Consider the following 26,199-nt stretch of genomic DNA (forward strand, 5'->3'; position numbering starts at 1 on the left):
GAGAATTTTTCTTTTCAGTGGAGAAAAGGTGCAGTGAGGTAAACGTGATATTAGAAATCTTGACATGTATGTCAATAATGGGTTTCTCTTCATGTGCAAAGGTGTTCCACAGAATAAAGAAAAATACAGTAGAAGAAAAAAACAAGATTAGGCTCTTGGTGTTAAGTCGGACAACTGGATGAAGGCCTGACACTCTGGAAAATCAGCAGCTGCAGCTACCTACATTCTGAGGAGAATGTAAGCTGTGTGCTTTGGATGCCAACTCATAATTGTAAATTAGATAAAATTTCCACCTGAAGTATCATTAAAGATCGAGCTTTTAGTATTATTTCTGAGTTTTACATATAGCAACTGCAAGTGTTCATCTGTATTTTAACTGTTTCTAATGTTCCTATTGCGTAGGATATAAGACCTAGGAAATCTTAAATCTCTAGATCTTCTTATTGATACCATTCACTAGCCATTACCAGTCATTACTTTCAGCTCAGATTAGCAGAAATACAGATAAATAATAATTATTTTTTTAAATATGCCGGGGGGGGGGGGGCAGGTAGTGGGTGTTATTTACAGATCTGGTATTGCAGCTAAAAGTAATCACACTTGAATTCACAGATTTCCTTTAAAATCTTCACTTGTCAAGCTTCTTCTGCCAAATGTGGGGCTGCTTAATGCTAGAATCCTTATAGAAAATAACACTTCTAGTGGGTTATGGATAAGTTGTGATCTCCATCATAGTCAAGTCATCAGAAACACTTATAGCGAAAACATTTTTATTTGTGCTAGGAAAAAACAAGAGCCATTAGAGATGAAATGTTATTTATTAGTAGCATAGCATATTAGATTTGGTTTCCATGTGACATTCACTCTCAGTGCTTATAGAGTGAGTGGCATTATTTGGTCTGCTTTTGAATTTGAAGGCATGGGATCTGAGTAATAATAATGGCACAATGAAGAGCTACTGGCCTTGTGATCGGGATGACTTGCCTTCCTCTTTCATTGCATATGGAAGTAAGACCTATGATTTTGTGCCATTGTGAGATCCCCCCCAAGAAAGAGCTTCTTCTTCAGCCCAATGTGCTTTGTAGAGTCTAACATTCACCTCAGACCTATGAAGTTTGTCTTCAGGGACTGACTGGAGCCAGACAGACTGTTCTTCATCCACAGTTTGCCAGGTTATGTAGTGACCTATACGTTAGCCCAAATTGAGTTCTGAGTGATCCAGATTAAGGCTATAATTTGTTGATGGTATTTGAATGTGGCTGCTTTTGTATGTGACTTTGACTTCCTCCTCTTGTCTAAAGGATACATGTCCCTTTTTTTTGAAAATATGTGGGCTTTATCTTTCAAACATCCCATTTTATAATGCCTCATTTTCCTACTGTGTATTGAGAAGTGCTGTGACTGGAAGTGGATTTCTGGTAGAAGGTGCCTTGGAGCCAATATAACCCGTTCTTCACAACATTTCAACAGTTTGTTTTCATTTGAGGATGGGTTTTTTTTGTGTGTCTGAATCTTCTGAAGCACATGGCATGGGTGGTTTTTTTTGTTGTGAAGAAAGAGAGGCTACTTCTGGTTCTTACTCTGACAGGGAGGCCATCGCTGAGGATGCACTCTGAATTCCATGTACAAAAGCCACAGTATTAAGAGAGATGTGAAATATATTTTCAGAACTCTCCCAGCTTTTAAAAAGAAAGAATGCTTCTATGCAGCCAAATCCACAAAACTGGTCTCTTATGAATCCTGTGGTTGCACTGCAGAATGAGCTCTTTATTCAGCCTTTCCTTATTTCCTTTACCCCTTTCTATCTTCACAAAACTTGTAAAAGCTTGATAGCTTGAAGATGTTAATTGCAGTATAAAAATCATTTGAAATTGGCCATTGTGCTCAAGCTTAGTAGGGGAGACTGAAGGACGCACAGACAAGTGCATATACATATATATATGATACCTGCATCCTCCTCTGCTCCCTTCTTGCTTCCCTCTCATAATACCATCACAGAAACCTAATTTTCCTCAAGAAACTAACATAAAAAATTTCACTGAGTTACACCAATGAATCTGTACTGACTTTTGGGAATCATTCTTGATTTATATCTGTCTGAGAGTTAATTAAACTCTAAGCCTTAATGAAATCATTTAGGTACAGATCCTGCAAGGACATAGCATGTGGCTTTGTACAGGTGAACACTTCCAGTGAACTGACTGGAATTATTCATCTTTGTAAGTTTTTGCGGAATCAGGTTTTAGTTACAATTTCAAGCTTTAACTGGTCTTTCAAGCTTTGAGGAGAATCTGAATCATTCAGATGTGTTTAATACATGAAAGAAGATTAGTAACTACATCTGTATTGTTATGGCTGTAGTGAATCAATTTATATGATTACAATCACAATAATTTCTGATTCAGAGTTATTATAAAGTAAGTTTTGTAACAGTACACAGTGTAAAAGAATGCAGTATATCTGACTCAGATACATATTAAAACAAAGCTGTAATGCTTGATACAGTACTTCTATTGCATGCTCCGTGATGATACTGTCAGCATTAAATACAAGGCAGCTTTACAAAAAAAACCCAACAAAAACAAACAAACAAAAAAACAAAAACAAAAACTGCAGTGAGTTTGAAGAAAGAGGAGAACATTTTGTTTCTGACAAATGGGAAAGTTGCTGCAACAGTAAATGTCACTATAAAAGAAGAAGACAATTTGAGGATGGGGAAAGGAAAGATGGAGAAGTCGTAAGAGACATACAGAGGAAGAGAGGATGATAATTTATGTAAAATGAGGGCGCAAAGTGATGTTTGTTCCCGCAGTCCCAGGGCGGCTCGCAGCGGAGGGAGGGCTGCGCCGGCTGCTGTTGCTCTCCAAGGTGCTGAAGAGAGCGGGACCGCCAGCTTCAGCGGCGGCGTGGCCCAGAGGGGCCGTTTGAACAGGAAACCTGAAGTCAGTGAAACCAAAATTACTGAAGAAATCTAAATATTAGATTAAGTTGTTTATAGGAAGTAAGAACATACAATAATTTTATTTACCTGTCTATCGTCTATCTATTTATTTATTTATTGGAGTTGGGATTGTGTTTTGTATATCTTGTGCTATTTCACTATGGTTCTTATAGGGAATATGTATGTGTGTGCTTTTGCATGCTCGCCCACAGCATTTAGAAAAGAGTTTGATGCGTTCTGCTGACACAAGCTTCCCATTGTTGCATTCCTTGTGCATTAGATCTAATCAGTGATATGCTTCCATTCTGCTTTTCATACTGAGTTAATTCCCTCTTCCAGTGGGCAAGCACACCGCAGAGTGTTTCATTTACTTGTCATGGTGAGATCAGGAAATCTATTGTTAATTATTATGGTTTCAATTCCCAACTCAGCTGCCTATGTCAGATGTGCCATTGTGTGTGTGTGTTTGACTATTAATGACTAGATGGAATATTACTATGTACACTATGAATACAAGGCTTCTTTTTAGGCAAACTCTTCTAGAAAGAAAAAATCAAAATGGTACCAGAAAAGTCTGACAGTTTGTTACACAACTATCCAATAATTGATTTAAATACAAAATTGAAAATATCAGGTTTATGTGTTCATATAGGAAATGATATCTAATTCTTCAGACTGGTTTAAAATGTATATAATATGCAAAACAATGTGTTCTAAAAAAGCATATGAATACAGAGGTGGATTAAATACTATTAATAATAATACTAGCACATTTATATTAACTGGCAAATGTTACCACACATAGCTAAAATGCTGAAAATACAACAAGAATGATAATTTAAAATAACTTAAAACCTGTCTGATCCACCAAGGGTCTATCATACCCCATACATAGAAATAGACACATTTGTGTTTATATATATATATTTTTTGAGGAATCTTATTATGGATTTTGTTAGTAGGAGCTATTGACTAAACAAACAAAAAATCTAGACTTTCAGTTTAAACTCCTAGCCTGTAGGGGTCCCAGTGAGTTGCCCACATTGGAAGTTTTAGAGCAGAAGAGCAATAGTATAGAAAATGCTTACCTCCTCCTCCCATATGACATGGGGGGGGGGGGGGAGAGGAATGAATGTGTAATAATTTCCAAGTGTTAGGTTGCTCCAGAACAAGCACATTTGAAATTTAAAATCAGCCACTTCTCTGTAAAATTCTTGTTGGCCTCAGTGGAAAATTATAGTCTTTGGTGTGTAACCATAAGAGTTACAATAGTGAATGTGCTACCATTCTGTAGCTAGCAGACTGTAGAGTTCTTTATTTGTGCAAATAGTATAGGACTTCCATTTTCTTGTACTGTAGCATCCCCATATAAATATAACTCATTTATAAATATAACTCATTTAAACAAGGTATGTTAAAAAAGTATATGCAAATAGAATACCAAACTGGATTTTGTATTCTTTCATAAGTCCTTTTATTATGACAGCAAACAAATAAATAAATAGCATTAATAATAATAATGATGAATGGAAACTATAAGAAATTAATAAACTCCATGCTTAGCAATTTGATTTTTTATTTTGTCATTAGCATGATAGTAATCCAAAATTTGTAATTAAAATTTTGAGAAGTGCTTTAAAAGAGTTTTGTTTCGTATATAGACATCAGTGAGTGCTGAGCAAACATGCAGATGAGTAAAGATTAAATAACTTGGAAACACAGTGCAGTAACACTGGTGTAAGAAGTCTCAGTCAAGAGCCTTGTTATCTTATAATATTACATCTATTCCTCCTGCAAATTTAAATTTTCTTATTCTTTCTGTTTCATTCCTACTAGTGGTAGAATCAGTATTGCACATAGGATTAGAGAATGTTTGCTAATGTGTAGTTTACCTCTTCCTAAATCAGGGTGAAATAATATTGGAATAAAAACACAGTCATGTCATTATTAATGTTGATACAACCACTGTGATTTTTCAGATTTACACTTCAGTTGTCCTTTAGAAGACAAATCACTAAATTATTTTTCTTCATGAAAAAGTTTTACAAATCAAAACTTGTTATGCTTGACTATTTAACAGAGGAAAGAACAAACACAAAAATATTAATTTTTATTGAAAATTATATTTCATCAAAATATGCTTTATTTTAAAGGAGACTTGGCCAATTCTTTGGCCAGTTTTAATGGATTTACTTCATTTTTTTTGTAACATACTAAGTGCTTTTAACAAAAGCATTTGGTGTCTTTACAGTTTCAGATCTTGAATCAGATAAAAGATGACTAGGAAACAATCAGAAAGATAGGTTAACGGATTCTTTTTATTTAATGATTTCACATACCTTAACTAGATGAAACCTAGGGAGATTCTTTGCAAACTATTCTATCCATTTTCTCATATGAACAAACAAAAATATATCTATTTTCCCCTTGGACAAAGAATAGTTTTGCATAATTCATAAACTGATTTCCCAGTTCTGGGGAAGGAGACTATCAACACATGAGCAAAGTCACAGATGCAGAAGGACATTCCAGGACTAGCTTTAAATAAAGTAAGTCACATGCTGTAGACTCATGGCAGGTTGAGCTTTAATTTTTACAGGCAGTACCACAAGAGTTGTATGATTATGCTGCTGTTTAATAAAGAGTATGGCATCTTTGTACAATACTTACTCTCTGGGAAGAAGGGGAAGATGTCCTGTAATAAGAGAAGTGTGCAGAGTGAGTCAATCAAGTGCCACTGAAAGAAGAGGTCCACACTGTGAATATACCAGTAATTGACATCTTGTGGCTACCCCCATTGTAATCCAATTAAACTTTATTGAATTCCAACAGAGGAAAGAGGTAGGGGCGTGGATCCTCACTGCCATACTACCATAGGCCATCTTCCATAGGCCATCCTCCTTACAGGCACTGGAAACCAATTAAAAACTTACTTATCCAAAATAGCACACTTAATGAACACACTGTCTGGAGAGGACTATAATTATCTTCTTCTCATCATGGCCCTGTACAGACATTAGTACAGTCTCAGGGAAAACAGTTGAACTATCCCAAGAAAGTTAAATTAATATCCTCCAAAAAATAAACCAGACATTTTTATGTGGGTTTTTTTTTTTTTTTCAATCACTACCCACCTGTTTCTGCCAGTTATTAAGACCACTGAGCTTAGCAGTTAGGTGAAGACATTTGGTCTTCTCTGAAACACGCACCTCAGAACAGGTTGGCAAATGAGCTGGCAAGAGCTTTTGTAAAAGTTTGGCTGAAAGTTACACATTCCGTCCCCCAAACCCTCTACAAATTGAATTGTATTGAATTGAATTGAACCCTCTATAAATTTTGTACAAGGGAATGATTGCCATTTCATGGATGGAATACGATGCATATGTAGAGATTAACAGCAGCACTGAAGACAGCTTCGATACAAAAGTCAGTTAGTTATATATCTTTTTTTTAACTGTATTGTGTTACTCTGAGGGATACATCCTATTTTCCTTTTTTGAAAGTGATAGGAATTACCCAGAGCAATGATCACGCACGTGCATATACACACACGTGTACACGTATGTATATATGCCAAAGTAAAGAATAAAATCTTTCTCTCTTCAGTCTGGGTCAGCAAAACATTTATCCTGGCCCTAGATTCTAGTCAGGATATTGGTATTGAATTCCTGCTTCGCAAAAAGAGCTATGAGATATTTCAGTGACTACACACAGTCCAAACCTTCATTTTTATGTTAAGAGGTTTCCTGTAGCACAGTCTTCTGAAGCAGCAAATAAGGGTCTGCAGTTGACATTAGTGTTGAATGGTATCTATCCATTCAATTTCCATTTTGCTCAAGCAGTTTCTTTAGTGGTGTCCAAGAGATGATGTCACTCCTGTATCACTCCCATAAGGAAAAACCAGCATGGACATTCTACCAGGCTGGGTGGTAAATTTCCTCCTCACTCTCAAAGGAATTTCATTTCTTCTATTTTTATCTTTCATCTGTTTTTTGAAGAAGAGAAAGTTTCCATAATCTCTTCCTGTGGTTTCCCATAATTTGACAGAAAAATGCCAGGAGTTCCAAAGGATATTTGTATTAGCCTTGCTCATCATCTCTCAGTTCTTTATGTCTGTTTTAAAGTCAAAGATAATGACTAATTCATTCCACAGAGAAGCCTATATTAAATGCTATCTCTAGCATGGGTCACAGCCCACACATGTAAAATGGCTTATTTATAATGTCGCTGGAATAGGACCACATCTCTACCTCAGCCTTCCTTTCTCTTTCCTCCTGGCAATCTTTCTGCTATGAGCACAAAGGTCTGTAGGTACATCCAAAAACCAAACCAAATCAATCCCAAAATTGTTAACCTTAGTGATTATAACTTACAGTATTTCTGAAGGTGCAAAATCCTTAAAATACTTTCAGTGCTAATTTTGTAGTGTTTTTCTCTATTGTATAAATTACATGTGTAACTTGTATGCACTTGGATGTTTTCACTCATCAGTAATATTGATGTAAAGGATCTGAAGTTAATAGTGTTTTATCTCCTTTAGCATTATTTTGAAACACAGACTTGCAAATTCTACATCTGAAGAGTAACGGAAAAGGAAAGTATTCATGCCTGTTTGCACACAAATTCAAAAAGTGTTCATAAATACACTTACATGACGTCATTTTTCCTACTGATTGGACATAGTTTCATTTTTAAGCATGTACCTTTTTGACTTGCATATAAATGAACTGAAAAAAAAGTGCAACCTACTTCTATGATTTCTTTTAGGAATAAATCCAGCTTTAAGGCTTATATGTATTACATATAAAATAGGGATTTTTATTGTTACTTTATGTTGATGTATGCATGTTTTTACTGGTTTGAAATTAACATTGCAAATATTGAGACTATTTCTATAACAAAGTAGACCATTAATTTATTTTCGTCATGCCTCAATAATTTGATTATGTATGTGTTGTTGTTCAAATTAAAGCTCTAATTTTTAAAAGAGTGTAATTTAAAAATAGTGATTCTGCCAGGAAACTTTAAAATTCCTCTCAAAGGATTACAGGTGATAGACTTAATGATTAAAAATAGTGTATTTACTTCTTGAGTAAAGTATCAGTTTGTGCAGATTTTTATTTTGATAAGTATTACTGCACACTATTTCCAAAACATAATTGTTATCTGCATGGTTGAGACATATTTTCATCCATATTTATTATATGGTTTTGGTTCATTATGTATACATGTAGGTGTATATATATCTATATATCTATGTGTATGTATACATATACCCTGTACTTATTACTGCATCAACATGTAAATTCAGAATGTCTTGTTCCTGTCAATTTGTATGGCAGCCCAGACGTTATAAGAGGCTTTATGGGACATCTAAAATCATTGCTTTATTTCTTAGAAATTAAATTACTGTCTTTTGAGACAGCATTTCATTGTTGAAAATCTGGAGTATGCTCTGCTTTGCTAAACTGAACATTTTTGGTAGCTGTAATAAGCATACATAAGATGTGAGCCTCTTGCTCACCAAGAAACCCATCACATTCAACGGGAGTCCTGCATGCAGAGTGGCACAACTGCATACTAGTAGTTGACTTTAGGTTGGAAATTTTGTCAAGCAGCCCCATGATTTACTCAGTATTGTAACTACTATAAGTGACTGGTGGGATAATGGTGTCCGTCTGCCTTTTCAGCAATGATACTTTAGCCTATTTCTTTCCTAAAAACAAGTTTTATGTTGACTATATAGCAATGAAAGACTGTTGCTGATATCCAAGTTAGAAAACACCAATGTGTATGCAATTCTGTGTTTTGTGTTCAGAAGAAATTAGAGTAAGAAATTTAATTTGGCTGTCCCTGCCTGCCTCTTCAGATGATGTTCTCAGCTGACTCTCTTCTATTTGACCCATTCTAGCCAACATATATCATTACCCTCCTTTCACTATTGTTGCTTCAGGAGGGTGAAGGGAAAAAGCTATTAATAAAGTAACTACATGTGGATATACAGAGTCCCAAAAAAATGTAGAATTCCACTTACATCCAGAAACTTAGATGATCGAAGTGGAATTGTCTGGTTCTTCTGGCTTCTGTTGGTTCCTGTGGCCTTCACTGTTGGAATCATCAGAAAGTTGTTCAAGTGTTAAGTGTGCAAGGCATTAACTATTTTTCTACAAGGATATGCTTACCTTGGCATGACAAGAGTCCTACTTCTGAACTTTTTCAACATATAGTTAAATGGAATCTAGCACAAGCAAAACTCCAGTGATCATTTTTTCTTTTTTTTTTTTCCCTTTTTTTTCCCCTTTTTTTTCCTTTTTTTTTTTTTTTTCCCTAGGAAGATTGGTTTGAAAGAACTTCATATATTATAGTTATGGGAATTTCACCAACTCCTTGGAGTCAGTATTGGCTTCTGCCAAGCTTATGGACTATGGCAGAAACTTTGGCTGTGATAGGAATGATGTGAAGCACTCTTACTACAGCATCGCTAACAAGGATATGTCAGAGTTAAAGACCTTAAGTCTCTGCAAGTCAGAACAAGATAAAGAGAGTTGGTAGTATGGATCTCGTAGAGATCACCCAGTGACAAAGTGCAGCTAATCCATGGTATCTCATATAGCTCTTTTACTTCAGTATCCTGAAACAAATTCAGGTTGCTCTTTTTCGTGCTTATTAAGAGAATTACCTTACATCATAAGAGTGATAGTATGGAAAGCAAAAAGTGGAGATTTGCATTATGTCTGTAGTGCCAGAGGGACCTATGTGTGGTCTGTGGACAGATCTGTAGTTAATATGAGATGGGTAAAGGGTTATTTATTACGTTGTTGGAAACACTGGGAAGCATTAGAAGGGTCTGTGCTGGATGATAGATGAATGAGTAGGGTTTCTGGCTTTGACTTGAGTCTTTAAGAATATGGTCATAGGAGGGTGGGCTTAGATTTGTTCTGGAATAGGTGATATATTACATATACACATTTAACGTTTCTCAGAAAGACTGATTAAATGTGGATACCTACTTTACCCTTTGTGCATAGTTTTGCAAATGTTTCTTGTTTGCTAACATTTTATAATGAATACAAAGGAGATATGTTGGGTGAAATTTTGGTCTCAATAAATCTGGTAGAAAAATTTTACTGGCAACTGGCGTTAAGAATTCAGTATTTTATCAAGACTTACAGTCTTTGTTTCTTATAAGATTTGCTTGCAACATATTGTTTGCAAGTAAATCTAACTTTTGCAAAAATATTTGGGTATTTCTGAAAACTTGGGAATAACTAGGACTCTCACAGAATCTGGGGCTACAGTTTCGTTCTTTCAGTCTTTTAGAGTCTAAGCTCCAAAGCCCTGCACAGTATGGTAGCTTTAATCAGGGTAATCCCAGGGAATGGGGCCATTGGATAAGCTACAATTCAGAAAGTCAGGTTTACACGTAATGGCCCTTACGTCAAAGATATTTTGAATTACAATGTAATAATTTGAATAAAGAACTAATAATTGCTTTCAGTTGGGTATGGTCCATTTGCTGTTGAGATATTAAATATGACTTCACCTTAAATATTTAAAGATCATATTGTAAAAAAAATACAGTTGGGAAGAAGCTGTAAAGGGACTTACAGAACCAGCAAAGCATCTATGAAAATGCGAAAAATAATTATGTGTATTTGGGAATAAGCCCCTATTTTAAAATATTTAGGAATGTCATCGTATACAAACTATGTGTGATTATTAGCACTGAAAAGTTTAATTACATATCTTTCCACTGTGCCTGCTTTTGTGGATTGCTGGAGGAGAACTGGAAAGCAGAAGAATGCCTAATGATCTCCTCAGACCTATATTTTTCTCCCTGCTTTGTAATGTAAATGGCTAGTTTGAAAACCACCACGGATTCATGCGCTCCATCCCCGAGCATCCTTTCTGTTTTTAACAGGAAGATCACCTGACCGCCACCTAAAGCTGCCCCTTTTACTGAAAAATCTGGGAAGGTGCTGGGTAGGGCTGGGGTAGGTGGTGGCTGCCGGGGGCTGGGGGGGACCGACCGCCCCGGCGGCCGCCAGGGGTGGGGACAGGAGCGGGAGCGCCGGGAGTGCCGCTGCTTCAGCCCCGGAGAGGAGGGAAAACAAAAGAGCTCAGCTGCAGTTTTGTGTTGCCGTGTCTGGTTTAAGCAGAAGATTCTAGACATTCGTGCCGAAAAATCAAAGCACAGCTGAGACTACATCTACCGGGGAGATATTTTCTGCCCCCAGAATGGGCTGCTGGATCAGTACAGGTGGTTTGCAGATCATGCGAAGACAGACGGGCTGAGAGCCATGGAAAGGTGGGATAAGACTCTGCCTCTCTTTCTTGCCTTTTTTTTCTCTCTCTCTCTCTCTTGATTTGTAAAGCAGTATAGCTGGGACCTGAGATGGAGTCAGTTAAAGAGATTAGATGGGTTTTAACCCCACAAAACAAAATCAAAATTAGAGGCACTACTGTGTTCCGCCAGATGTTGAATCCAAACTTGGGCTCAGTCGGACTTGCTTTGCGCGATTCTTGTGTTGCTTGTGATGTTGTCTTTGTTTAGAATAGTTCCTGTACGGAACACCATGCTTTAAGATGAACTGCATGCTTCTTTCACAAATTGTCAGATGACTGTTCCGATGCTGTTGGGATTTTGCCAGGGAAACTGCAAATGAAGGTTTTGATTATGATGTTTATGGAAATAAAAAGAGCTGTTGACTTTGAATTTCTTGTGATGCGGGCATAGTTAGAAGTTGAGCTGTGATTGTTGTTGTACATTGTCTGAATCGTAACAATGGGCAGTTCAAGTAAAGCAAGTTTGAATGGTGTTTCTTCAGCAATTCCAAATGCATTTCACTCTTATGATCATTGGCTTTTCACTGAAGGCAAGGAATGTGATTTTTTTTTCTTTTTTGAGGAAAAAAACAACAGAATGTTTAAAAAGGTTGAGAGACAGAAGCAAATTAACATTTTTATTTGAATGGTTGTTGTTACACCAGCATGCCTAAACATCTAAAACAAATCCCAGCAATTTCTCATTTCTCTTGCTCGGCAGATGCATTTCTTTTGTTCCTGAAAATTTTTCCCTGCCTTTTTAGAACAAAAGGCATTTGCTCTTTTTCTTTTTTGTTAATGGCAGCAAGAGAGTTATATACAAATTAGCAATTTTGTGCAGGTTAATGCTCTGCTTCATTCTGAAGTAAACTGCCTTAAGGTATTAGGAGGAAAGGGGGTGGGCAAACAGGGGGGAGGCTTGACCGATGTCCAAGAAATACTGAATTCAAATGGATTTAAATCATGTAGAGAAGCATACATTTATCTGTAGCTGGATTTCAGCTCCATGTCATGCAAAACCTGCAGACCATAGCAGGAAGATTCTTAGCAACCAATAAATCAGATTTGTAATGGGCCTTTAAAATTTGTCTGTGAGGGGTGACTGCCTGGGTCCCCTTTGGCCAAATTAAGATGCAATCTGACAGTACAGTAGCATCTGTGTGCTGACATTTTCTCGTGAACCTAGTGAAAAATGGTTCCACATCTCCTCTTCAGTCCCCAAAAGAGGGTTTCTGAATAGCCATGCATTTTTCCTCTGTATTGTTTGTTCTAATCACCATTCTCTCTGCTAATGTCTGACTGGCTTGTTTTGCTTTGCTTGCTTTGACTGTTTGACTAGCTGAGGGGCTGCAGTGGGCAGTGGTTGTTTCACCTGAAATCAGAACCTCATGCCAATACTATTGCTCACCAAAAAACCCAAAATTTAAAAAAAATGTTTGTTGCAAATGAGTTGTATAAATACTGCTAATAAAGCAGCTTCTGCCCGTATGGCTGGAATTAGGTAAGTAGGTTGAAAAACGTGTCTTAAATAATGTGCCACCCATGATACAGGTGAAAAAAAAATGCCAGCCAGTACTGAGTGCAACTGACAGGTAAAACTGAAAATCCTAAAAAAAGGCACAAGAATAAATTCCTTAAAGGCCAGAAGTATACCTATCGGTACGAGTGTTTGTTTATCTAAGGAAGAAGTTCACGTTCAGATACTACAAGACCAAGTGGGGGAGGAGGAGGAGGGAGGAAGGCACTCCTTTACTTGTACTACAAGTGTGCTTCTTGGAAAGAGCCTCGTATCGAATGGCCATTCAGTCTGACACCGCAGCTCTGCTTTAACGTTCCTCAGCAGAACTTGCAGCTCAGGGGTAGGAGAAGCCTCCGTCTGTGCATGTGTGGGGTGAAGGCAGGGGAGCGAAGAAGAGGCCCATGTTTCTCCGTAGTGACCTGTGCCAGGGATTCATGGGGCAGCAGGGAAGTTCGCTCTGGTGGAAACTGCTTCTTTAAATATTCACTGAGATAAGGTGGCTCCATAACACAAAAGTAGGGCAAGTAGGAGGCAGAAGGATGGCTGGGAGAAGTTGTGAGTAGTATGGATCCTCTCCAGAAAATGTGGCCGGTGTTATTTTTGGGGCTGATTAATAATGCCTATGGATGCTTTTGAAAAATTACTGTATTTACTGGACTCCTGCATTTCTCTCCAATTTAAGGTAATAGTTTCTTTGTATTACAAATATGATTTTCAGCAAGAAAAGAATAACTTTAAAAGCTTCCCTCATAGAAAACAAACTGTGTAAATATTATAACATTTACCCAATGCAAGAAGCATTACATTTTAGTTGGTGCTTAGAAAGCATGTTGTGCGGAGTACTTATAAAACCCCCAAATGTTACTTGCCAGACTTGTTACAATCTTTTTAGATTAATTTTCATAGCCCTAAATGCTTGGAGTTATGGTATAAAATTCTGCTACCACTGGAGAGGAGCGAAAATGGAACTTTAACATCGCATGCAGATCCCATTACTGCTTTTGTACAGGTAGAAAATTTGACAGTAGTAAACAGTGTGCTTCATGCAAAGTGACACAATTGCACTGTGGGAATGTGAAAAAAAAAAAAACAAACATCTTGCGAACCATCAGACAAGCAGAAATGTCAACGAGAGATATTCAAAATAAATAGAGTTAAAATGGTTAAAAAGGATTCCAGATGCCTAATTCACATTGACCGTAGCTATAAAACAAGGGAATGCAGCTGCAGTTTTAGAAACTAAACCAAATCAGGCTGATTTCCAGATGTGTATGTACATAATCAGAAAGCATGGGAGTCTAATATTGAACAGGAACAAATTAGATTTCACAACTTAACTGGACACATTTAGAGAAACTGGAATGAAGATTCACAGGCAGAAAAGTTTCTAGAAGAAAGGAAATGAGCAAACTTAACCCAAATGAAACACACATGTCTAACTAGTAGCATTGTCTATTGATTGTGTGATTATTAAGTACAACATTGTTTAAAGTCGGCTTTAACAGTGAAAATCTGATTTAAGAAATGAAGTGAGACTTTTGACATTTATTCTCACTATGAAATGAAAACTGCCTGGGACTTTTCTTGCAAATACATATTTTCTCAGGGCGCAGCACTGACACATTGGACCTCTGTAAAGGGGGAGGGGAAAACAAAGATAGAAATAAAATGGTGGTGCTTTGAAAATTTCTCACCATCGCTTTCTACAAGCTGTGTAAATACATTCTATGGTCAAACATAAAGGACAGGCTTGTTTTCTTGTTGTGATGTAAATAAAATATAAGAAGAATGAAGCAGATTAATGTATACTAATATTAAAGAAGAATCAGACACAGAGTATTGAAGTCTGAGAAAATTATATTTACATTGAAGCAGTCCAAGTAGCGATTGTCAGTGTTCCAGCTGACAGACTCAGCAAACAGCCCACCTATTTCCCATTTCAGCAGCAAATGCCTGTACAGAAACCATCATGCTCTCACTGCAAAATAAGCCTAAAAACATTAAAGGCCATATAGTATTCCCGGTTGCTGTAATGCAACCAGTTTAAATCAAGTTTGTTGGAAATTATATCAGTATCACAGAGCCGATTGTAGCCCATAGAGTCAAGGAAAGAGTACGGTCAGCAGAATTTACTTTTTTTCTTTTTTTTTTTTTAAATAAGAACATCCCAGCTGTTCCTCTGTCATTGCTTCCACATTTATATAGCGTATTCCAGACCCATGTGTCTTCGTTCCTAGCATTAGATAAAAATTTCAGAGGCAGGTCTATTCTGTCACTGTTGTGACAGTCTTCTGACTATATTACACTGTAGCATAAAGAGGAAGCTGATTCTTGTGGTAGCCTTCCATATTTATATACAGGGCATACCCAAGTATTAGTGACTGTCCATTATTTTGTAGAAAATGAAACATTGACAGTAGGGTTAGCTGAAAACTGTACTGGCTAGGTTTGCTCTTTCTCTGATCATGGAAGGTTAGGTTGACTTTTTCAGTTGAAGAAAGAAAGCCACTCTCATCTGGAAAGATATTTCTAACCTGACCTTACCATCTTTTCCCTGTCACCCTTCTAATTTCTTTGGTTTTCTCATCTCATACTATTCATACGTTTTTCCTGACCCTCCACAAACTTCTTTATTTATGTAAATCTTCTTCGATTTGACCTTGCCAACCATCTGTGACTTTCCCCTCCTGCCCCAGCTCCATGTTCTGGGGCAGTGAGATATACTTCCTGACACCTGGCCTTTCTTTAGTCCAGGTGAAGTCAGAATTTGATGCTGGGGAAGCAGGTTGTACAAAGGTGCATATCCAGATGCCTATGGAATGAGGTACTCTTGATCTCATCAGTCTCCCTACTATAAAAAGGAAATTATTTTTTATCCCACCATTAATCAAATCTACCATAAACAACTTTTAGCCAATATTCCCATGGTTAAAACTGCTGAAGGAAGCAGTGAGAGCTGGTGGCTTTCTCAGGACACTTTGATCATCTGAATCTGTATCCTGAATACCTATATCATCATATGAAAAGTCCTAAAGGAGACTGGGGTTTAGTGCTCAGCTCTGCCTCTGATGAAATTGGTGCCAAGTTTCACTCTAGAGAAGAGACAAGAGAACATTCAGTAGAGAAAAGAAAGTTCATCTTGCAGAGGGGCTCAGGTTAAATACGTTCTAGCGCCTTCTTGGCAAAGAAAACAAGCAAATAAGATTGACAGCGGATGATCACTGAACCTCTAAACCCCCTAACTGTTATGCCTTATAAAAATGTGAACCAAAAAAAAAAAAAAAAAGCGCCTGGGAAAAATTTTTTAATCTGAAGATATTAGGAGTTAAGTCTTTACAGCCATGACAATCCCCATCATTGACAGAAATGCTCATAACCCAGAGGTGACGGAATACAAATGGGCATGGATGATGGGAAGCATTGCAATAGAGAGCACATCACAATAAAAGCTCTCTTTCTCAGTTATCCTTTCCAGTCAAATAAATAAATAGCGGTGATGTACAGTGTGAAAAATTATTGCAGCTAGAGTGCTTTTCTGATGACAGAGATGACATAAGTTATAAAAGCCTGTCCTAGATAATAGAAAGTGAAGATTGCTGGAAGTTAGTAAAGATTTAGGAACTCTTGGGGTCTGGATTGATTCAAGCATACTAATTGGATATGGATTGCTTCACTCCTGACTTGGTCATCTGCTGAGAAACCTGCACCGATGAGAGCACAGAGCCATGGCACTCCTGTGCTGCACATGCTCTCTGTCTGACTCTGCTCCCAAGGTCTTGGCTTAAATCTTCAGGAATGCTCATGAGGTTGTCCAAAGTTATTGGAGTGATTGTACCCATCTTTGTGAATCGTGATGGCAGAAGCCATGATGAGTCCAGAAGGTGACAGTGAGTGTAGTGAAATGTTGGTGAGCAGAGACTCTGCAGGGACAGGACCTTCAGGGCAGAGTTCCCTTTCATCCAAGAATTTTTCACCTTCAGAGTCAGCTTCTTGACAGAAACTCCAAAAGGTAACTTGGCATCACCCTGTAATGCTATGCAGTCAGATACAATCCAGCGTGTTGTATTTTAACAATGCTGTAATCTAGCATGCAACCTAAAGAGGAGTGAGGAACAGTGACTTTCTCTCTAATTAAGGTTCCCCATCACATTGTTGGAATCAAGTGCATCTAAAAGCAAAACTTAAATATGACACCAGCTTTCTGGAGTACTCTGCAAATCTAGAACATTTGAGTAGGTTTGCAGAAGGCTGAATGACGGAGCTTGGTCGGTTCATAATTGTTCACCGTCTGTGACTGGGGCAACTGGAAGCGCTGTGCCTCTGTCTTCAGAGCTCTGCAGCTCCTGAATGACAGAAGAAGACACTCTTGTCTTGGTGTTTCTTGTTCAGAAGATGCAATAGAAAGAGGTTCTGGGAAAGAGAAGTGAGGAGTTTGTGGAAGTGTGGGTATCATTGCATCATTTGCTTTTATAGTCCTGCACCGCAGAAATCCAGAAATCTTTATGGGATGGGTGGTAGCTATCCCTTAGATCACAGTAAGAGGACTGTGCTGCACAAAAGGAAGGGGTAACTCAAAACTTTCCTAGCTTTTGCATTGCTGGATTTTAAAACCTGAGGGGATAGTCTCTTCCCATCACCTCCTATTCTGTCATCACAGCCATCAAATATCAGTGTCAAACCAGCTGCAGTGACGTAACCATCCTGAAACACCTGCCTGTATGCCTATTGGAAAGTCCTTCTGAAAAAAGAGAAGTGTGCTGATAGGGAGCTCTTTATTGTGTTTTTATTCTTCTGCAGATTCAGCAGGTGCTATATATTATCCTTTACAACCTTCAGCCATTGGGAACTAGGACATTGTAATTATGTTCCCTGTCCGTGGAAGTTACTGCCTATTACTGTGTGAAATATGTGCTCTGCTCAGGATTCAAAGCTAAACTGAAGAAGCATGTTTGCTGCTGCTTTCATACCAACAAAATAATGATAGTGTTAATTTACAGTAGTAAATGCTTTCTGCCCCTTATAGAGTGGAACCTGTATAAAAATCCCTTGTTGCTGATATGTAAAGAAGTCAGATTCTAAGTGGTGACAGTTCACTTCCAAAAATAATATTTTACATTTGTGTAGTTCCTTCTACCAAAAAGTCATAGGGGTTTACAGTCATTCATAAGTATAAAAATAAACTGGGAGGCTGAGACATAGAAAGTACATGACCATTTTTATACAGAGGTAACTTTAAGTCATCTCTGTAGAGACAGTCAAGATCTCACAGCCCTTCCTAACAAGTTGCCTTAATCGCTCATTGCTCTTGAATTTGTATGCTGATTGATCTTTAAGTACCTGGACCCAGTTCCCACAATGACTCCGTAGCACAGGAGAAAACAGAAGTTGGCTTTTGTAGCTCCTGAAGCCTCCTACTTTTGTGCCCTTATCCACATGAGCGTTGCCTTCTGTGAGATTTCACCACTTTCTGACTACAAAAATGTAGCCTGGTTCTATCTCACTCTGTTCGCTCCTGAAGTTATTCAGAGGAAGTGAGATATGGTGGGTACCTCGCAAACTATTCCATTAGGATAAAGAATGTATGCGTATTGCGTTTAGAAGAATGTTCTGAAGAAAACTCTCTATGGCATAGCTGTGATAACAAGCAGGAAAGAAATAAATAAAAGGAGAGACAGCACAAGAAACTTAGATCCTTTGGTGTAATCTGCTAGTTCAGCATTACAGTACTTGACACAGGTATGCTTCCTTTGCCAAGACTCTTGGTGATAGCCACAGCAGTCCACAGCGTAAGACACTGTGTTGCCTGTAGCTGCCCTGAAAGCAAAGAGAAAGTTTTTGTTGCGTGTACCTCCAGGAGATAATGTGCAGACCATCCTTGACAGGGGCACAGTGTGCAGTGATGAGGTCTTGAACATTTTTTTCTCCAGTTCATTTCTTCTTCCCACTTTCACTTGAAGTCCCACATGCCCCCAGGCTCTCTCCTGGGACTGACCATGGCTCTTAAATACCAAGGTTCTCAGTTTGTCTGTGCTCGCATCAAGTGAGTGAGGCTGTGAGTGAGTATTGCTAGAAATGTTGGTGCACCAAACACACCAGCTCAGGCGTGGTAGCTCATGAAGGTGGAAGATGCCTTCTTACTCTCCTACCAGACATTATTTTTCATTGTACTGTGTGTTTGATGATCACTTCTGTGTATAAAGCGTAGTATATTTGAATTCTCTACTGTGATATGAATATATGATCAGACAGCCCAGACTCCACCTGAACAGAAAATACAGGAATTATTGTCAAAATATCTTAAATGTTTGATATAATATTTGCTTTCCCAGCTGGAGTAACAACAGGGTATTTGTCCCAACATCCTGCTTTTCATGCTGGCCAGTAGTGGATACTCTGGGAAAAGCAGATGCACCAGGGCAGTATAGGGTAATACTTTCCTTTTATACCTTCCAGTTTCCAGGAAAAGTTGCCAAGATACTATGATGTTTTCCAAGTGATATGACATTCTCCTACTAAAGCATGAATTGATGTTTATGTGGCCACACAATGCAGAAGAAATGTCATTTCCAGCGTTGGTCCTATGGATACATGCTCACTGGTGTGTATGTAACCAGACCTCTGCACCTCAGTACAGGGTGACCCAGTCATGGAGCAAAATTGGTTTGTTATGCCTTCACCCGAGCTTACTGCTGCCTTGGTGATGAGCCTCATGTCTTCAAGGACATCAGACCTTTCTGTCATCATTAGAAATACTTTAAAACTTTAGAAGTCAAAAGCTCTATGTTTTGGCTACCTCAGCATATAAATCTGAAAATGTGTTTCATTTGTGATAAACACATTTTTGTGCATATGAGTCATACCCGGGAAAGGCAAAGTACTGTAATCCATAAAAAAAAAAAAAAAAAAAAAAAAAATCAGAAGAAACCTTTTTTGAGAAGTTATTATAAAAAAATCTATTAGTGTGTTTGACATAGAATGTTCCTCCTCTGCTGGGATCATAGTAGTGCTTCTATCAATCACCTTTTCTGTTACAAGAGCATTTATCCCTCATTTTTGGAGGCACACCTTTCAAATACCAGTTCATCTTATCAGTGTGCATATGATTTTGGTCTGCCTATTTGCTCATCCTTGTTAGGGTTCTTCCACCCTTCCCCAAAGGTGTGATGGGAGATTGGATCAAAATAGATAGATGCTGATTGAATCATAGAATCATAGAATGCTTTGGGATGGAAGGGACCTTTAAAGGTCATCTAGTCCATCCCCCCTGCAATTGGCAGGGACATCTTCAACTAGATCAGGTTGCTCAGAGCCCCATCCAGCCTGGCCTTGAATGTTTCCAAGGATGGGGCATCTACCACCTCTCTGGGCAATCTGGTTAAGTGTTTCACTACCCTCACTGTAAAAAATTTCTTCCTTATATCCAGTCCAAATTTACCCTCTTTTAGTTTAAAACCATTACCCCTTGTCCTATCGCTACTGGCCCTGCTAAAAAGTCTGTCCCCATCTTTCTTATAAGCCCCCTTTAAGTACTGAAAGGCTGCAATAAGTTCTCCCCGCAGCCTTCTCTTCTCCAGGCTGAACAACCCCAGCTCTCTCAGCCTTTCCTCATAGGAGAGGTGTTCCATCCCTCTGATAATTTTTGTGGCCCTCCTCTGGACCCTCTCCAACAGCTCTATGTCCTTCTTGTACTGAGGACCCCAGAGCTGGACACAGTACTGCAGGTGGGGTCTCACCAGGGCAGAGTAGAGGGGCAGAATCACCTCCCTCGACCTGCTGGCCATGCTTCTTTTGATGCAGCCCAGGATATGGTTGACCTTCTGGGCTGCGAGCGCACATTGCTGGCTCATGTCCAGCTTTTCGTCTATAAACGAACACATGCATTTTTTGTCTTTGGGCGCAGTACAGTTGTCTCTAAGAGACAGCTTCTGTTTTGCCTTAGAATTGCTGACCCTCTGAAAATGGCTATCTTTGAGTCTTGGCTTGAACGCTTCACACTGAAAGAGAGAATTGGCCATTGTCTGCAAAAGGTTGTGACCAGCTATTGCTGCACCAGAGAGGTCAATGGGAGAGAGTGCATTTAACAAGCTGTGAGTGAGCGGCGCAGAGGAAGGAGCATGGAGAGGAGCTGAGAGCAGAGAGCTTGCAGTAAAGCTCCAAGAAGGAGAAGAAATCCAAGAATTTATAGAGAAACAGGGAGGGCAACAAAAAACAAAATTAAGAGAACTGAGAAAGAAAAATTAAAATCAGTGAAAGCAGAAACAGGAATCCTCATGTGCATCCTCAAGCTGTCATGGTAAAGAACATAAGCTCTACGGCTTTTCCTTCACTTCTCCATGGAAATAAAACAATTATCATGAAACTATTCTATTTTGTTCTTCAGAGAAATGATTTAAAAGCAGTTCCCCATTGTGGGAAGACTTGACATCAAGAACAGTTAGTGTCTCTCACAAGCCCTTCTTTATGGTTACTGTTTAACAGACGCCAGAAAGCTGACACCCAGATGCCACTGTGCTACCTTAACAGAAATGGATAGTTTTGCCTTATGGGAGCTGAGAGGTAGGGAGAAAAATGTCTTCAAAAGAAAAAGAAAAATAATTGTGAGTTTGATTTTGTTCTTTGATCTGCACATGGAGAGTTAAACCAGTGTTAAAGTTTCCTTCCCCAGGTGGGAGAGTCTTTCAGGGCAGCAGGGTCCTTCCTTTCCACCCCAGGCACTGCTCCTTGCCCATTGTGCTCATTCCATTCCCCTCTCGCTCTCAAACATCCATGTCCCACCACTATGATTTTGCCTCTCCAGAAGAGACCCTGGGGCTGGCATGTTGTACCGGGCTTCTCTCCATCAGGCTGTTTTGGGAGGGGTCGATGCCAGGGCACTTGCTGTGGCAAAAGGTCTTCTTCAGGTTTTCAGCATCCTGGTGAACCATGGGCTGTCAAAGAAGGAAAGGGTGGGAGACTGAAGATGGGAAGACCCTATCTTCATGGCCTCCACCTGCCATCCCTACTCATGTGAAAAGGCAGAGAGGAAACTGAGAGAAATGGTCCATAATCCCTGCTGCTTCGTGGCATATTATTATATGAGAGTAAGAGATAACAGTGTGCTCTTTGATAGAAAGTCACCTTCTAGCACTTTGTCATTCAGGGTCTTTGAAACTCAGCCTGAATGAAACCTGCCTGAATAAAGCTCTAAAATGTGTGCTTTATCTTAAAGTCACTGAAGAAGTGTCTTCACTCCTGAAACACATTGAAGCTTTATTACGAGCCAGATTCTGATCTCAGGCACAGCAGTGTAAATCTGCTATTACTCACTCAAAATCAGGGGTATTATCCTAGCGGTGGAAGAAAGCAGGTTCACCCCTTCCTCCCAAGCAGAGGGATGAATTTGTTCCATGTTGTTGGCACTGTAAACTTCTCCTGACATAGTGCTGGCACTTACTTTCATCCACATGATTAGAATTAAGCATCACCTTCCTTTTTCAATTATACTAAATTAAGTTAAATCATTGTTTTCAACCTTCTGTTACACTGTAGAAAACTTATTTAGATAAAACTCACACTTTTATTTTACTTTAAAATTCTATGCTCAGGAATGGCTCCCAAAGCATGAAAATGCGTATTAAAAACACACAGAGCTAGCTGTCTCTGTAATGGTGCTACCAGTTTTTCTGTTTTCTCAGTTAGAGATACAATAACTTTCCGGATGGTGCAAGGTTTTTTGTTGGTTCAGAATAATGAGTAAATTGCTGGGTTTATCAGAGGAGAGGTGTAGATGGTGGTTAATAAAGAGTCAGTGTTGGAGTTTATGTTAAAGTGAATGTTTAGGATAGTGACAGGTAAGACTTTAGGGTGAGAAGGAGCCTGTGTATCAGGAGGCTGGTAGTGCAGCTCTCAGAAACTGTTTCAGCCAGCACGTTGCAGAGGTGCTGACCTGACCACGCCTCACAGATGTGGGTGGCCTTGCAAGAGGCTCAGTGTGAGTACGCACAAGAGAGGTGAATAATTTTATTTGCTTAGACGCTATCCTTCTGCATCCCAGGGGGTGGTGTCAAACTGAGAGGATATTCCAGGAAATAATCACAAGAGTTCGTTTGTAGGACCATTAGTCCTAATCCTCTCATCATCCTTATCTTTTTACAGTACTATCATGCGGTATTTATAATGAAAGTTGCTCCCTCTTTACTAGTCCTTCCCAGATAATTCCTTTTCCCCCTCATTAAGATGACTATTAACTTATTATTTATTATCTATAATGCAATAGGTCCTACAGATCTTGATCAGTAGCATTTGTATACATTTATAAAGAGAAATTTAGTGTCCACCTGAAAAGGGTTGTGAACATGCCATTCTGCATTTGACATATTCTGTAGCTGTACAAATGGTTTCTAGTGTTCCAGGAATTCAGGATTCTTAACATAAAAGCAGATTGTTCGAGAGTTATTTTTTAAAAGTGTAAACCATGCAGTATTATAGCATTTGAAAGAACATATCCATCCGTAATGGAGACTCTAAGATAGACTCTAAGAGGTTCATATACAAAATTATACTTTTCTGCTTATTTTTGCATAATAAGGACCAAACCTGAAGACTTGCTACATACTAGGGACAAAAAATTAAATTATTTGATGATTTCCTGTTAATGAGAAGCAAAATAGTGACCACCCATTGAAATGACCAGAATCCTGACACTGTATCACAGATTACATCTCTTCTTTTTAATTAAAATACCTGTACCATTTTTCAGGAGTGTAGAACTGGAAGAGACCTCTGGACCATTGAATTCAGTCCCCCTACAATCACAGGCAACTGTATCATATAATCCCTTGCATAAGCATATCAGTTTTGCTACACTAAATGCGTGGAGCACCAACTATGTTCTCATCTGTTATCAATGTTTTTCATTGATCTCAGTGCTGTGCTCTATTCACCAATTAACTAGGCATATCACCTTCACTGACCTGAATACAGACACTTTGGAGAATAATCTCTCATCCAGCAGTCAGATCTGCTGCTTTATACTCTTCCACCTGTCTAGCTGCATCGTGATCATATTTTCTTTCAAATGAATTCTTTTCCTTTTTATTTGTTGTTTTAAAGTTATAATATATTAAGTAACGGGTAATTTTTAGGTGGGTCAGTCAATACAGGGGAGAATCACTTCTAATTTATGTTTAAAAAGTAAATTTAATTTAGCAATTGTGTTCACAATAGAGGTTGGTTTAACTTTGATTGCCCAAGTACCCACCTAGTTTGTGTCAAACAAATCTAATTTGGTAATGCAAACAAGCATCGTCCTTGGCACTTGAATCAAGGCATGTACCACAGAAGAGAGCAGATTATTAAGCTGTTAAAAGTGCTTGATGATGAGACTGCCATTATGCCAAATACTCTTCTGAACTCTTGGGTGTATCTGTGGTGCTGATGGATCAGTCAAGCAACCCTCATGTATAAACATGAATGCTGTATTTACTGCGCTCTCAGTTCTGGATGTATGACATTTCATTAGCCCTCTTTAACTGTGATGTTTGCTGTGTTCTTCATTAGGTCTTACATGATTTTAACTTAAAAAGAGTTACGTCACAACCCTTTGATCACATTACATTTTTTCATTTTTGTGCTTCCACATTTCAACATTATCTTAAATTAATCTTCCTATGACCTTGGTTGATCCTGACTTTCATTAAAGGATTTTCTTATAAAATTAATACAAGCCATTCCTTCTACACCATTTTGTTGTAGGTATCTCAAAAAGTCTGTGCTCGACAACTAAAATGGATGTTTCATGACACTATTAGAGTAGTCTCTTGAATATTGGAAAACAGTAATGAAGAAAGAATTTTTGTTTACAGAGCACCCAACTCTTTGTATTAACAATCATCCTTTGATCTCCTCGTGGAGCTGACAAGATAGGAAGCGAATTGGTAATTTTCAGGGTTTTTTCTTAAAAAAAAAAAAAAAAAAAAAGAGAGAGAGAGATGAATTGCAAAAGCACGGTTTACATCAATGTGGGACTTGCCCAGATAAAGATCCAGTGAGACAGAAAACAAAAGCTGGATTTCTAACAGCAGTTTAGGTACTGTGCTAACACAATCCTACGGCAAAAAAAAATAGTATTTCCTGTTCTTGAAATTGCAGTTTGTGTCATAAATTGTATAACATAAACAAACTATGCCATGTAGGTGAGGTAGTTTTGTTTCTTGAATGTTTGTTTTATCTGGTTCTTTATAATGGTGTTACTTTGGCCAGTAAGAGCTGCTGTGACTCAGGGCTGTTACATCTCTAGACCCTTCTGTCAAGGAGAATTCAAACCACTTGTCGGTTTACAGACAGCATCGCCTGCAGAGAAATTAGAGACTGAACTCAGTAGTGAAGTGGTAACTTTTAGCTATATTCACAAGTGTCTCTCAACTCTGAGATGTCACTTCAGAAAAGCCACATTCCCAAATGCTTTGAGATGCTGCTTTTGAAGTGACAAGGGGAGAGCGACAGAAGGGAGAGCAGGCTAAAATCAGGTAAAAGAAAAGCAACAAATGGCCATGTATAGATGACTGGGTGCTCTAGCCTTTGATGAAAGAGGTGAGTGATTTAGAATTTATATATAAAAGCTGCTGCCAAGCTTTTATGGCCACAGCACTGAAGACAATCAAAGTGAAAATCCATTTATTCCACATTTGGTTGGAAAAGATACTTAGCTTCCTGAAACCCTCATTTTTTTTCCTGCGAGAAATGTTGTATGACCTATGAAGAGATGACTGAGGGATATAAAAAGTACCACACTGACCATTGTATTCTTAATGAGAAATACATTTTCACATAAGAATTTCAAAACAGAGTGTATCTGGATAAGCTCTGCAAAAGCTGCCATTTTGGTAAACACCCGCAAGAAATTCCTGGGAGACTGCTATATCTGACATTAGAAATGTAAATTTAAAAAGAAGTTTAAACACTCTTCACACATGTAACATGAGGTAGGAGGAGTGTGTACCATGCTTATCATCCCATGTAGCTTACTGTCCAGCAGACCAGCATTTTGACATCTCAAAGAGACTTACGCCTCTGCCCTGATCATGTAAAACAGGTTGTGCCCAGCCATGCACAGGAGTTGTTCTCCCATTAGCACATTGCATCCCCTGGGTTCAGCTGAACTATCTTACGCTGGCAAAGGTGGGTGTTAAGGGGACTCTGTGTGTGTTATGTTCACGGCATTGACATCCCAGTAATGAATTAGTTATCAATTTTGGTTCAGAACAAGCCACAGTAAAGAAATGTGATGAAATGACAAGAAACCAAAAGATAAGTACCCAAGGATTGTAGACCTACATTTATGAGTGCTAATTCAAAATTAACAGAAATGAAAGAGGTAGCAGATCACTCCAAGAAAAGTGTTAGGACCTGTGACACAGCTTGTGGTAAATGGAGA

General features: G+C 38.5%; 1 protein-coding gene across 16 annotated transcripts in view; it reads left to right on the top strand.

Annotated features, from left to right (window-relative positions):
- Positions 1–26,199, top strand: part of MAGI2 (membrane associated guanylate kinase, WW and PDZ domain containing 2) — a 756,464-nt gene that overhangs the window by 339,866 nt on the left and 390,399 nt on the right. The window contains exon 1 of one of the 16 annotated variants that reach the window (XM_087764988.1): positions 11,053–11,249. The exons of the other annotated variants lie outside the window; for them this stretch is intronic. The gene's annotated coding sequence lies outside the window, so the exon portion shown is untranslated. Of the gene's footprint in view, positions 1–11,052; positions 11,250–26,199 lie in introns of those variants that run through there. 16 annotated transcript variants of the gene reach the window in all.

This window comes from Nipponia nippon, unplaced genomic scaffold (genome assembly GCF_047370975.1).
Source record: "Nipponia nippon isolate SJK-2023a ecotype South Korea unplaced genomic scaffold, ASM4737097v1 scaffold_3, whole genome shotgun sequence".
Taxonomy (NCBI): domain Eukaryota; kingdom Metazoa; phylum Chordata; class Aves; order Pelecaniformes; family Threskiornithidae; genus Nipponia; species Nipponia nippon.